The sequence below is a fragment of the Hyla sarda genome, chromosome 1, assembly GCF_029499605.1.
Source record: "Hyla sarda isolate aHylSar1 chromosome 1, aHylSar1.hap1, whole genome shotgun sequence".
Lineage (NCBI taxonomy): Eukaryota > Metazoa > Chordata > Amphibia > Anura > Hylidae > Hyla > Hyla sarda.
Genome location: NC_079189.1, coordinates 397,855,141 through 397,870,071, shown reverse-complemented (window position 1 = coordinate 397,870,071; position 14,931 = coordinate 397,855,141).

Here is a 14,931-nt window from a genome sequence, read left to right as displayed (position 1 = left end):
TTTATGAATATTCATTATAGTACATGATGCCAAAGACTGTCCGGGCATGCTGGGACTTTAACCCCTTAACGTCGCAGGACGTAAATGTACGTCCTGGTGAGCTGGTACTTAACGCACCAGGACGTACATTTATGTCCTAAACATTACCGCGAGCATCGGAGAGATGCTTGGGTCATGCGCGACAGGTCCCGGCTGCTGACAGCAGCCAGGGACACGCTGGTAATGGCCTACATCCACGATAGCGCGGATGTCAGCCATTAACCCCTCAGATGCCGTGATCAATACAGATCACGGCATCCGCAGCATTGCGGTCACTAAAATGAATGATCGGATCGCCCGCAGCGCTGCCGCGGCGATCCGATCATTCAGAATGGCAGACGGAGGTCCCCTCACCTGGCTCCGCTGCCTTCCACGGGTCTTCTTCTCTGATCTGCGATCGAGCAGACCAGAGCAGAACATGACCAATAACACTGATCAGTGCTATGTCCTATGCATAGCACTGAACAGTATTAGCAATCGAATGATTGCTATAAATAGTCCCCTATGGGGACTATTAAAGAGTAAAAATAAAAGTAAAAAAAAAAAGTGAAAACTCCCCTCTCCCTATTTGACCCCCAAAAAGTGTAAAAAGAAATAAAAAAAAATTGATATGCATATTTCGTATCGCCGCATGTGTAAATATCCGAACAATTAAAATATAATGTGAATGATACCGTACGGTGAACGGCGTTAACGTAAAAAAAAGTCCAAAATTGCTGCTTTTTTATAACATTTTATTCCCAAAAAAATGTATAAAATGTATTAAAAGTTTTATATAAGCAAATATGGTAATACAGATCACAGCGCAAAAAATTAGCCTTCATACCGCCGCTTATACGGAAAAATTAAAAAGTTATTGGTCTTCAAAATAGGGGGATTTCAAACGTACTATCATGGGCATCATTTTAATCGTATTGACCCAAAAAATAAAAAACATATGTAATTTTTACCGTAAATTGTACGGCGTGAAAACAAAACCAGCCAAAATTAGCTAAATTGAGGTTTTCTTTCTTAATTTTCCCACACAAATAGTATTTTTTTGGTTTGCGCCATACATTTTATGGTAAAGTGTGTGAATGCTTTACAACGGACAACTGGTCACGCAAAAAACAAGCCCTCATACTAGTCTGTGGATGAAAATATAAAAGAGTTATGATTTTTTGAAGGCGAGGAGGAAAAAACTAAAATGTCAAAATAAAATGGGCTGAATCCTTAACCCCTTAAGGACCAGGCCATTTTACACCTTAAGGACCGGAGCGTTTTTTGCAATTCTGACCACTGTCACTTTAAACATTAATAACTCTGGAATGCTTTTAGTTATCATTCTGATTCCGAGATTGTTTTTTCGTGACATATTCTACTTTAACTTAGTGGTAACATTTTATGGTAACTTGCATCCTTTCTTGGTGAAAAATCCCAAAATTTGATGAAAAAAATGAAAATTTTGCATTTTTCTAACTTTGAAGCTCTCTGTTTGTAAGGAAAATGGATATTCAAAATATATTTTTTTGGGGTTCACATATACAATATGTCTACTTTATGTTTGCATCATAAAATTTATGAGTTTTTACTTTTGGAAGACACCAGAGGGCTTCAAAGTTCAGCAGCAATTTTGAAATTTTTCACAAAATTTTCAAACTCACTATTTTTCAGGGACCAGTTCAGTTTTCAAGTGGATTTGAAGGGTCTTCATATTAGAAATACCCCATAAATGACCCCATTATAAAAACTGCACCCCCAAAGTATTCAAAATGACATTCAGTAAGTGTATTAACCCTTTAGGTGTTTCACAGGAATAGCAGCAAAGTGAAGGAGAAAATTCAAAATCTTCATTTTTTACACTCGCATGTTCTTGTAGACCCAATTTTTTAATTTTTGCAAGGGGTAAAAAGGAGAAAATTTTTACTTGTATTTGAAACCCAATTTCTCTCGAGTAAGCACGTACCTCATATGTCTATGTTAATTGTTCGGCGGGCGCAGTAGAGGGCTCAGAAGGGAAGGAGCGAAAAATGGTTTTTGGGGGGCATGCCGCATTTAGGAAGCCCCTATGGTGCCAGGACAGCAAAAAAAAACACATGGCATACCATTTTGGAAACTAGACCCCTTGGGGAACGTAACAGGGGGTAAAGTGAACCTTAATACCCCACAGGTGATTCACGACTTTAGCATATGTAAAAAAAATATATATATTTTTTACCTAAAATGCTTGGTTTCCCAAAAATTTTACATTTTTAAAAAGGGTAATAGCAGAAAATACCCCCCAAAATTTGAAGCCCAATTTCTCCCGATACAGAAAACACCTCGCATGGGGGTGAAAAGTGCTCTGCTGGCGCACTACAGGTCTCAGAAGAGAAGGAGTCACATTTGGCTTTTTGAAAGCGAATTTTGCTCTGGGGGCATGCTGCATTTAGGAAGCCCCTATGGTGCCAGGACAGCAAAAAAAAAAAACACATAGCATACCATTTTGAAAACTAGACCCCTCGGGGAACGTAACAAGGGGTAATTTGAACCTTAATACCCTACAGGTGTTTCACGACTTTTGCATATGTAAAAAAATATATATTTTTTTTTACCTAAAATGCTTGTTTTCCCAAAAATTTTACATTTTTAAAAAGGGTAAAAGCAGAAAATACCCCCCAAAATTTGTTAGGCAATTTCTCCCGAGTACGGCGATACCCCATATGTGGCCCGAAACTGTTGCCTTGAAATACGACAGGGCTCCAAAGTGAGAGCGCCATGCGCATTTGAGGCCTAAATTAGGGACTTGCATAGGGGTGGACATAGGGGTATTCTACGCCAGTGATTCCCAAACAGGGTGCCTCCAGCTGTTGTAAAACTCCCAGCATGCCTAGACAGTGAACGGCTATCTGGCAATACTGGGAGTAGTTGTTTTGCAACAGCTGGAGGCTCCGTTTTAGAAACAGTGGCGTACCAGACGTTTTTCATTTTTATTGGGGAGGGGAGGGGGGCTGTGTAGGGGTATGTGTATATGTAGTGTTTTTTACTTTTTATTTTATTTTGTGGTAGTGTAGTGTAGTGTTTTTAGGGTACAGTCACACGGGCGGGGGTTCACAGTAGTTTCTCGCTGGCAGTTTGAGCTGCGGCAGAAAATTTGCCGCAGCTCAAACTTGCAGCCGGATACTTACTGTAATCCTCCGCCCATGTGAGTGTACCCTGTACGTTCACATTGGGGGGGGGGACATCCAGCTGTTGCAAAACTACAACTCCCAGCATGTACGGTCTATCAGTGCATGCTGGGAGTTGTAGTTTTGCAACCGCTGGAGGCTCCGTTTTGGAAACAGTGGCGTACCAGACGTTTTCATTTTTATTGGGGAGGGGGGCTGTGTAGGGGTATGTGTATACGTAGTGTTTTTTACTTTTTATTTTATTGTGTGTTAGTGTAGTGTTTTTAGGGTACAGTCGCACGGGCTGGGGTTCACAGTAGTTTCTCGCTGGCAGTTTGAGCTGCGGCAGAAATTTTGCCGCACCTCAAACTTGCAGCTGGATACTTACTGTAATCCTCCGCCCATGTGAGTGTACCCTGTACATTCACATTGGGGGGGGGGACATCCAGCTGTTGCAAAACTACAACTCCCAGCATGTACGGTCTATCAGTGCATGCTGGGAGTTGTAGTTTTGCAACAGCTGGAGGCACACTGGTTGTGAAACACCGAGTTTGGTAACAAACTCAGTGTTTTGCAACCAGTGTGCCTTCAGCTGTTGCAAAAGCTACAACCCCCAGCATGTACGGACAGCGGAAGGGCATGCTGGGTCTTGTAGTTATGCAACAGCTGGAGGCATACTACTTTGGCTGGGGATGCTGGGGATTGTAGTTATGCAACAGCTGGAGACACACTGGTTTGCTACTTAACTCAGTGTGCCTTCAGCTGTTGCAAAACTACAACTCTCAGCAGTCACCGACAGCCAATGGGCATGCTGGGAGTTGTAGTTATGCAACCACCAGATGCACCACTACAACTCCCAGCATGCACTTTAGCTGATTGTGCAAGCTGGGAGTTGTAGTTATACAACAGCTGAAGGTACACTTTTCCATAGAAAGAATGTGCCTCCAGCTGTTGCAAAACTACAAGTCCCAGCATGCCCATAAGGGAATGCTGGGAGTTGTGGTGGTCTGCCTCCTGCTGTTGCATAACTACAGCTCCCAGCATGCCCTTTTTGCATGCTGGGAGCTGTTGCTAAGCAACAGCAGGAGGCTGTCACTCACCTCCAACGATCCAGCCACACAGGCCAGTCCCTCGTCGTCGCCGTCGCTGCTCCTGGGGCCCCGATCCCAACAGGGGCACCGGGGATCGGGGTCCCCAGCACCCGGGGTGCACGTCCCGCACCCGCTCACGTCCTCCGGAAGAGGGGCGGAGCGGGTTGCGGGAGTGACACCCGCAGCAGGCATCCCGATTGGTCGGCCGGTAATCCGGCCGACGAATTAGGGCGATCGTGAGGTGGCACCAGTGCCACCTCACCCCTGCTGGCTCTGGCTGTTCGAGGCCGTCTCTGACGGCCCCGATCAGCCAATAATTCTGGGTCACTGGAGACCCGATTGACCCGGAATCCGCCGCAGATCGCTGGACTGAATTGTCCAGCGATCTGCGGCCATCGCCGACATGGGGGGTCATCATGACCCCCCTGGGCGATATGCCCCGATGCCTGCTGAACGATTTCAGCAGGCATCGGGCACCGGCTCCGCTCCAGATGGCTGCGGGGGGCCGGTAAAACACATGACGTTCTCATACGTCATGTGTCCTTAAGGACTCGGAAATGGAGACGTATGAGAACGTCATGTGTCCTTAACCCCTTAAGGACCGGAGGTTTTTCCGTTTTTGCATTTTCGTTTTTTGCTCCTTGCCTTTAAAAAATCATAACTCTTTCAAATTTACACCTAAAAATCCATATGATGGCTTATTTTTTGCGCCACCAATTCTACTTTGTAATGACGTCAGTCATTTTGCCCAAAAATCTATGGTGAAGCGGGAAAAAAAATCATTGTGCGACAAAATTGAAAAAAAAAACGCTGTTTTGTAACTTTTGGGGGCTTCCGTTTCTACGTAGTACATTTTTCGGTAAAAATGACACCTGATATGTATTCTGTAGGTCCATACGATTAAAATGATACCCTACTTATATAGGTTTGATTTTGTCATAACTACATGCAGGAAAATTAATACGTTTAAAATTGTCATCTTCTGACCCCTATAACTTTTTTATTTTTCCGTGTATGGGGCGGTATGAGCACTCATTTTTTGCGCCGTGATCTGAAGTTTTTAAGGGTACCATTTTTGCATTGATAGGACTTATTATTTTTATTCATTTTTAAATGATATAAAAAGTGACCAAAAATGCACTATTTTGGACTTTGGAATTTTTTTGCGCGCACGCCATTGACCGAGCGGTTTAATTAATGATATATTTTTATAATTCGGACATTTCCGCACGCGGTGATACCACATATGTTTATTTTTATTTTTATTTACACTGTGTTTTTTTTTTTATTGGAAAAGGGGGGTGATTCAAACTTTTAATAGGGGAGGAGTTAAATGATCTTTATTCACTTTTTTTTTTCACTTTATTTTGCAGTGTTATAGCTCCCATAGGGACCTATAACACTGCACACACTGATCTTCATCATTGATCACTGGTTTCTCATAAGAAACCAGTGATCAACGATTCTGCCGGATGACTGCTCATGCCTGGATCTCAGGCACTGAGCAGTCATTCGGCGATCGGACAGCAAGGAGGCAGGTAGGGGCCCTCCCGCTGTCCTGTCAGCTGTTCGGGATGCCGCGATTAGCCGCGGCTATCCCGAACAGCCCGACTGAGCTAGCCGGGAACTTTCACTTTCACTTTTAGCCGCGCGGCTCAGTTTTGAGCGCGCGGCTAAAGGGTTAATAGCGCGCGGCGCCGCGATCGGCGCTGCGCGCTATTAGAGGCGGGTCCCGGCTTCACTATGACGCCGGGCCCGCCGTGATATGATGCGGGGTTACTGTGTAACCCCGCGTTATATCAGAAGAGCAGGACCAAGGACGTACCGGTACGTCCTTGGTCCTTAAGGGGTTAAGGGGTACTCCACTGGAAAACATATTTTATTTTTATTTTTTAAGTCAACTGGTGCCAGAAAGTTAAACAGATTTCAAAATTACTTCTATTAAAAAATCTTAATCCTTCCAATACTTATCAGCTGCTGTTATGATCCACAGGAAGTTATATTCTTTTTGAATTCCCTTTCTGCCTGACCACATTGCTCTCTGCTGACACCTCTGTCCATTTTAGGAACTATCTAGAGCAGGATAGGTTTTCTATGGGGATTTGCTCCTACTCTGGACAGTTCCTAAAATGGACAGAGGTGTCAGCAGAGAGCACTGTGATCAGGCAGAAAGGAAATTCACAAAGAGAAGAACTTCCTGTGGATCACAGAAGCAGCCAATAAGTACTGGAAGGATTAAGAAGTTTAACTTTCTGGCACCAGTTGATTTAAAAAATAAAATAAAAAGTTTTCCAGTGGAGTACCCCTTTAAGTTTTGAAACAGCTTGAGACTCACTGGTTGGGAAACCCTAAGTTGAGGTAAGAGCATACATGTATGAGGCAGGTGGTGCCAGAGCTGCCTTGTAGCTACTTATCTCCCCTTCCACTAAAATAACATGCCCTTTCAGCTGAGACAAAAATGCATGATAGTGGGGGAAGTCAGGGAATGCTGTGGATTCATATCTATTGATGGCTTTAGATCTTTATCTTGTACGACCACACCAATGTGATGTTTGACCAGCTGCCCAATATTGCTGCATTACAACAGAATGTTTGTTCAGCTACAACCCATGGCAAGTCAGGTTAAGTATTTTGTGCTCATTCTAAAAGTTTTAGCACTGTTGTTTTGTTCTTATATCCTATCAGAAGTCTTCTAAGCATACCAGGCATTATTCCACTAGAGGTGTACTTTGTACTCTGAGTCCACACCAGCGGGCACACCTGCATTTTATGTCCCTAAGCTTAGGGGGAGGTTGTAAAGTCTAGAAGCAAGGTGATAACTGTGATGAACACATCCTATGCTTCATATCTGTTTACTTCATTGGCGACCCAATTAAAGGGGGTCCTCTAGTTTTAGGTAAATAACATTTGTGTCTAATAAAAGGACAGTCTCTTTGCTCATGCTGGAATCAGTATTTCTGAGGCAGAACATCTAATGCGGAAATTCTGCAGTGTGAACAGTGGAGCAGAATCCCATTGAAATTGAACCAGTTCCGCCCATGTGAGCATAGCCTATGAGGTCTTCAAGATCCCTGTGCAGTTTGTGAAAGCCCCGAGTGCAACACCAAAAGGTGAGCATAATATCATTATTGTAATACTCCATGACAGCACCACAGAAAGTTAACACCCATTACCCTAACAGGGACAGGAAACAAAAAGAACAGAGTTTAAAAGGCCCCTCCCCACCCAACTCCTCAGTGTTTTTTCTGTCCCTTTACGGTAGGGCAGAGAGTAGGTCTCTGATAGACCTAGAAAAAACGATTTTTGGAGTGAGTCAAGAGTAAGCGCATGTAGTGCGAAACAATTGTCGCTTGCTATTTTCCTTAACGAGTCTGCAAGTTAACCCACTGCTCCTGAGAATAAAGCTGTCTTGGTGATTGTCGCCTGTTCATTTCTATTATTGTTGGACTGATGAACTATTCTGCAGTTCGGGCAGGTTACCATCGGAACATGCTCACCGTTTAAGGTGGCTGTACGCGATCTCCAGCGTGGCACCTCTGTCATCCGGTGCATGTAGCGAACTCCACTCTGTGCCAGATGACTGGCGACAACAGCCCCTGCTGGTGAACGCCCACTTTCTCTTGCTGGGAGCTCACACAAAGTGAGCAAGGTGAAAGGTATACAGAGCTTTTCAAAGCTCGCAAACATTTTTTAAGGGCAGGAGGGGTGTTAGGAGTAGTTAGGGAATATAATCTGAGTTAGTTTAGAAAATATGGTTTGATGTGGTACTCTTTAAACATGAAGATGTGTGTTATGGGACACTCTCAAGGCAACCTACTCTCCTCTGTCAGACTTGCATTATTAAAGGGGTACTCAGGTGGAAAACTTTTTTTTTAAATCAACTGGTGCCAGAAAGCTAAACAGGTTTGTAAATTACTTCTATTAAAAAAATCTTAATCCTTCTAGTACTTATTAGCTGCTGAAAACTACAGAGGAAAGTATTTTATTTTTGGAACACAGAGCTCTCTGCTGACATCTCTGTCCATTTAAGGAACTGTCCAGAGCAGCATATGTTTCTTCTACTCTGGACAGTTTCTAAAATGGACAGAGATGTCAGCAGAGAGCACTGTGGTCATGATTTCAGCAGAGAGCTTTGTGTTCCAAAAAGAAAAGAATTTCCTCTGTAGTATTCAGCAGCTAATAAGTACTGGAAGGATTAAGATTTTTTTAATAGAAGTAATTTACAAATCAGTTTAACTTTCTGGCACCAGTTGATTTAAAAAAAAAAATAAATAAATAAAGTTTTCCCCCGGAGTACCCCTTTAACGACGCAGGGCGTATATTTACGTCCTGCGCCGGCTCCCGCGATATGCCGCGGGTCACGCGGTGTCCCCGCGTCATATCGGGTCGGTCCCGGCGGCTATCAACGGCCGGGACCCGCGGCTAATACAGGACATCACCGATCGCGGTGATGCCCTGTATTAACCCTTCAGACGCGGTGACCAAAGCTGACCGCCGCATCTGAAGTGAAAGTATCCCGGCTGCTCAGTCGGGCTGTTCGGGACCGCCGCTGTGAAATCACGGTGTCCCGAACAGCTTACAGGACACCGGGAGGGCCCTTACCTGCCTTCTCGGTGTCCGATGGACGAATGACTGCTCCGTGCCTGAGATCCAGGCAGGAGCAGTCAAGCGCCGATAACGCTGATCACAGGCGTGTTAATACATGCCAGTGATCTGTGTAAAAGATCAGTGTGTGCAGTGTTATAGGTCCCTATGGGACCTATAACACTGCAAAAAAAAAAAAAAGTGTTAATAAAGGTCATTTAACCCCTTCCCTAATAAAAGTTTGAATCACCCCCCCTTTTCCCATAAAAAAAATAAAACAGTGTAAATAAAAAAATAAAATAAACATATGTGGTATCGCCGCGTGCGTAAATGTCCGAACTATAAAAATATATTGTTAATTAAACCGCACGGTCAATGGCGTACGCGCAAAAAAATTCCAAAGTCCAAAGAAGCGTATTTTTTATACCATTAAAAAATGAATAAAAAGTAATCAAAAAGTTCGATCAAAACTAAAATCGTACCGATAAAAACTTCAGATCACGGCGCAAAAAAAAGTCCTCATACCGCCCTGTACGTGGAAAAATAAAAAAGTTATAGGGGTCAGAAGATGACATTTTTAAACGTATAAATTTTCCTGCATGTAGTTATGATTTTTTCCAGAAGTACGACAACATCAAACCTATATAAGTAGGGTATCATTTTAACCGTATGGACCTACAGAATAATGATAAGGTGTAATTTTTACAGAAATATGCACTGCGTAGAAAAGTAAGCCCCCAAAAGTTACAAAATGGCGTTTTTCTTCGATTTTGTCGCACAATGATTTTTTTTCCGTTTCACCGTTAATTTTTGGATAAAATGACTAATGTCACTGCAAAGTAGAATTGGTGACGCAAAAAATAAGCCATAATATGGATTTTTAGGTGGAAAATTGAAAGGGTTATGATTTTTAAAAGGTAAGGAGGAAAAAACGAAAGTGCAAAAACTGAAAAACCCTGAGTCCTTAAGCCCTTAAGGACCAGGCCCTTTTACACCTTAGGACCAGAGCGTTTTTTGAACATCTGACTACTGTCACTTTTAGCATTAATAACTCTGGAATGCTTTTAGTTATCATTCTGATTCCGAGATTGTTTTTTCGTGACATATTCTACTTTAACATAGTGGTAACATTTTTGTGGTAACTTGCATCCTTTCTTGGTGAAAAATCCCAGAATTTTATGAAAAATTTAAAAATGTTGCATATTTCTAACTTTGAAGCTCTCTGCTTGTAAGGAAAATGGATATTCAAAATATTTTTTTTTTTATTCACATATACAATATGTCTACTTTATGTTTGCATTAGAGATGAACGAACTTACAGTAAATTCGATTCGTCACGAACTTCTCAGCTCGGCGGTTGCTGACTTTTCCTGCATAAATTAGTTCAGCTTTCCGGTGATCCGGTAGGCTGGAAAAGGTGGATAGAGTCTCCTAGGACTGTATCCACCTTTTCCAGCCCACGGGAGCACCTGAAAGCTTTACTAATTTATGCCGGAAAAGTCAGCAACTGCCGAGCCGAGAAGTTCGTGACAAATCGAATTTACTATAAGTTTGCTCATCTCTAGTTTGCATCATAAAGTTGACATGTTTTTACTTTTGGAAGACACCAGAGGGCTTCAAAGTTCAGCAGCAATTTTCCAATTTTTCACAAAATTTTCAAACTCACAATTTTTCAGGGACCAGTTCAGGTCTGAAGTGGATTTGAAGGGTCTTCATCTTAGAAATACCCCACAAATGACCCCATTATAAAAACTGCACCCCCCAAAGTATTCAAAATGACATTCAGTAAGCGTTTTAACCCTTTAGGTGTTTCACAGGAATAGCAGCAAAGTGAAGGAGTAAATTCACAATCTTCATTTTTTACACTCACATTTTCTTGTAGACCCAATTTTAGAATTTTTACAAGGGGTAAAAGGAGAAAATTTATACTTATATTTGTAGCCCAATTTCTCTCGAGTAAGCACATACCTCATATGTCTATGTAAAGTGTTCGGCGGGCGCAGTAGGGGGCTCAGAAGGGAAGGAGCGACAAGGGGATTTTGGAGAGTACGTTTTTCTGAAATGGTTTTTGGGGGGCATGTTGCATTTAGGAAGCCCCTATGGTGCCAGAACAGCAAAAAAAACAACATGCCATACCATTTTGGAAACTAGACCCCTTGAGGAACGTAACAAGGAATTAAGTGAGCCTTAATACCCCACAGGTGTTTCACGACTTTTGCATATGTAAAAAAAAAAAAATATATATATTTTTTCACTAAAATGTGTGTTTCCCCCCAAATTTCACATTTTTGCAAGGGTTAATAGCAGAAAATACCCCCCAAAATTTGTAACCCCATCTCTTCTGAGTATGGAGGTACCCCATAAGTTGACCTGAAGTGCACTACGGGCGAACTACAATGCTCAGAAGAGAAGGAGTCATATTTGGCTTTTTGAGAGCAAATTTTGCTCGGGGCATGTCACATTTAGGAAGCCCCTATGGTGCCAGGACAGCAAAAAAAAAAAACCACATGGCATACCATTTTGGAAACTAGACCCCCTTGAGGAACGTAACAAGGGGTACAGTGAGCATTTACCCCCACTGGTGTCTGTCAGATCTTTGGAGCAGTGGGCTGTACAAAAATTTTTATTTGCACAGCCCATTGTTCCAAAGATCTGTCAGACACCAGTGGGGTGTAAATTCTCACTGCACCCCTCATTACATTCCATGAGGGGTATAGTTTCGGAAATGGGGTCACATGTGGGGTTTTGTTTTTTTTGCGTTTGTCAAAACCGCTGTAACAATTAGCCACCCCTGTGCAAATCACCTCAAATGTACATGGTACACTTTCCCTTCTGGGCCTTGTTGTGCGCCCCCAGAGCACTTTGTACCCACATATGGGGTATCTCCGTAGTCAGGAGAAACTGCATTACAAATTTTGGCGGGCTTTTTTACCTTTTACCTCTTGTCAAAATGAAAAGTATAGGGCAACACCAGCATGTTAGTGTAAATATTTATTTTTTTACACTAACATGCTGGTGTAAACCCCAACTTCACCTTTTCATAAGGGGTTAAGGGAAAAAAAGCCCCTCAAAATTTGTTAGGCAATTTCTCCTGAGTACGGCGATACCCCATATGTGGCCCTAAACTGTTGCCTTGAAATACGACAGGGCTCCGAAGTGAGATAACCATGTGCATTTGATGCCTGAATTAGGGATTTGCAAAGGGGTGCACATAGGGGTATTCTACGCCAGTGATTTCCAAACAGGGTGCCTCCAGCTGTTGCAAAACTCCCAGCATGCTTGGACAGTCAACGGCTGTCCGGCAATACTGGGAGTTGTTTTGCAACAGCTGGAGGCTCCATTTTGGAAACAGTGGCGTACCAGACGTTTTTCATTTTTTTGTGTATATGTAGTGTTTTTTACTTTTTATTTTATTTTGTGTTAGTGTAGTGTAGTGTTTTTAGGGTACAGTCACACAGGCGGGGGATTACAGCGAGTTTTCCACTCTAAGTTTGAGCTGCCGCGCAAAATTTGCTGCATCGCAAACTTGCAGCCTGATACTCACTGTAAGCCCCCTGCCCATGTGAATGTACCCTGTACATTCACGGGGGGGGGGGACCTCCAGCTGTTGCACAATTACAACTCCCAGCATGCACAGTCTATCAGTGCATGCTGGTAGTTATAGTTTTGCAACAGCTGGAGGCACACGGGTTGGGAAACACTGAGTTAGGAAACAGACAATGTTTCCCAACCAGTGTGCCTCCAGTTGTTGCAAAACCACTACTCCCAAACATTCTCAGGCATGCATCTCCCGGCATGCTTGGAGTTATAGTTTTGCAACATCTGGAGGACTACAGTTTGCAGACCACTAATACAGTGGTTCCCAATCTGTGCCCTTCCAGATGTTGCAAAACTACAACTCCCAGTATGCCAAAACTGTCCAGGTATGCTGGGAGTTGTAGTTCTGCAACATCTGAAGGGCCAGATGTTACAGAACTACAACTCCCAGCATGCCTGGACAGTAAGGGCATGCTGAGGATGTGTAGTTTTGCAACTTCTGGAAGGGCACAGTGGTCTCCAAACTGTGGACCTCCAGATGTTGCAAAACTGCAACTCCCAGCATGCCCAGACGCCAAGGGCTGTCTGGGCATGCTGGGAGTTGTAGTGTAAGGGGACCAGATGGAGCAGTCCAGATCGCTTTACGGCGGTCTGGACTGCTGCAAAGGTCCCTCGACGCCGCCGAAGATCAACTCACCTGTCGCCACCGCCGCGGGGATCCGGGTCCCCAGCACTCCCCCGTCCCGTGCCGCGTCCTCCGGTCTTCCTCCCGTTCTCTCCGGACTTCCAGGGGCCGGGCAGGGCGGAAGGAAGTAACGCCCCCCCCCCCACCCCTGCGATTGGTAGGTTAGCTCCTCCTATACTTCAGCATGGTCCTGGCTGTCTTTGACAACCGAGATCATGCAAAATTACCGGGCGGTCGGGTCCCAGAGACCCGATCAGCCCGATATCGCCGCAGATCGCTGTTGTGATTTCAGAAGCGATTTGCGGCGATTGCCGACATGGGGGGCCTACGGGGCCCCACTCGGCGTTTGCCATGGATGCCTGCTGAACGATTTAAGCAGGCATCCGGTTCCGATCTCTGCCCGGCGAGCGGCGGAGACCGGAATGACTCAGGACGTATGCATACATCCTTGGTCCTTAAGTACTAGGGTCCCAAGACGTATGCATACGTCTTGGGTCCTGAACAGGTTAAGGGGTTAAAGGGGTACTCCACTGGAAACATTGTTTTAAATCAAATGGTGCTAGAAAGTTAAACAGATTTGTAAATTACTTCTATTAAAAAAATCTTAATACTTCCAGTACTTATCAGCTGCTGTATGATTCCACAGGAAGTTCTTTTCTTTTTGAATTTCTTTTCTGCCTGACACCTCTGTCCATTTTAGGAACTGTCCAGAATAGGAGCAAATTCCCATAGAAAACCTATCCTGCTCTGGACAGTTCCTAAAATGGACAGAGGTGTCAGCAGAGAGCATTGTGTTCAGACAGAAAGGAAATTCAAAAAGAAAAGAACTTCCTGTGGATTACAAAAGCAGCCAATAAGTACTGGAAGGATTAAGATTTTTTAGGGTATTAGACGACAGGATTGTATTGGATCCCTCCTTACCAAAGTTAGTAACAGAATTCCATAGGGCATCAAGCTGCCATCATTCTGTCAGAATGCAGCTAATGACATAAAAAATGAAGTTCCACTGCATAGATGCCTGAAGGACAATGCTTGCTAGAGTGACTAGCCACTGAAGGATAGACCAGAATCTCTTCATTAAGTTCCAGAGCAAAAGTAAGAGGAAGAAAGTTTCCTAAAATACATTGTAAAATTAGGTAAAAAAATTGATATGTGAATGTTACAAGATTCAAGGACTCCTCTACTTCTGGGCTTTATGCCTATTCTACCAGATCAGTATCAGTCTCCTGGGTAGAAATGGCCAACTCAACTATTGTGCAGGTATGTGGGCTGAAACGGTCGACTCTATCAATTAGACTGGCTTTCGGTGAAGGATTTATTATTTGAAAGGTACTTTCTTTAATCCCGTCCTAAGATGGTTATTGAGTATTCTTTTCTAGTGCTGTCATGGAGTAGGATTTGAAAAAATAGAATTAGTTCTTACTAGTAACTCGGTTTCTAGGAGACCTCTATGACAGCACCCTTATTCCCTTCCTATTTCATTGTATAAGGTTGTCTATGGTAGTTTAAAATACACTGAGAAGTTACGTGGGTAGGGGCCTTTTTTGTTTTCTCTCCCTATTAGGGTAATGGGCGTTAACCTCCTGAGGTGCTGTCATGAAGGACTCCTAGAAACCGAATTACCAGTAATTCTGTTCCTCTTTTTCCATACATTTGGGGAGTCATTAAAGGGGTACTCTGGCACTAAGACATAAGATGCCTGATCGCAGGGGTCCCGCCGTTCGGGACCCCCGTGATCTTGCACGCAGCACCCCGTTACAATCAGTCCCCAGAGCGTGTTCGGTCCAGGTCTAATTACTGGCGATCACGGGCCCGGAGCATTGTGGCATCACGGCCCCGCCGCTCAATACAAGCCTATGGGAGGGGGCGT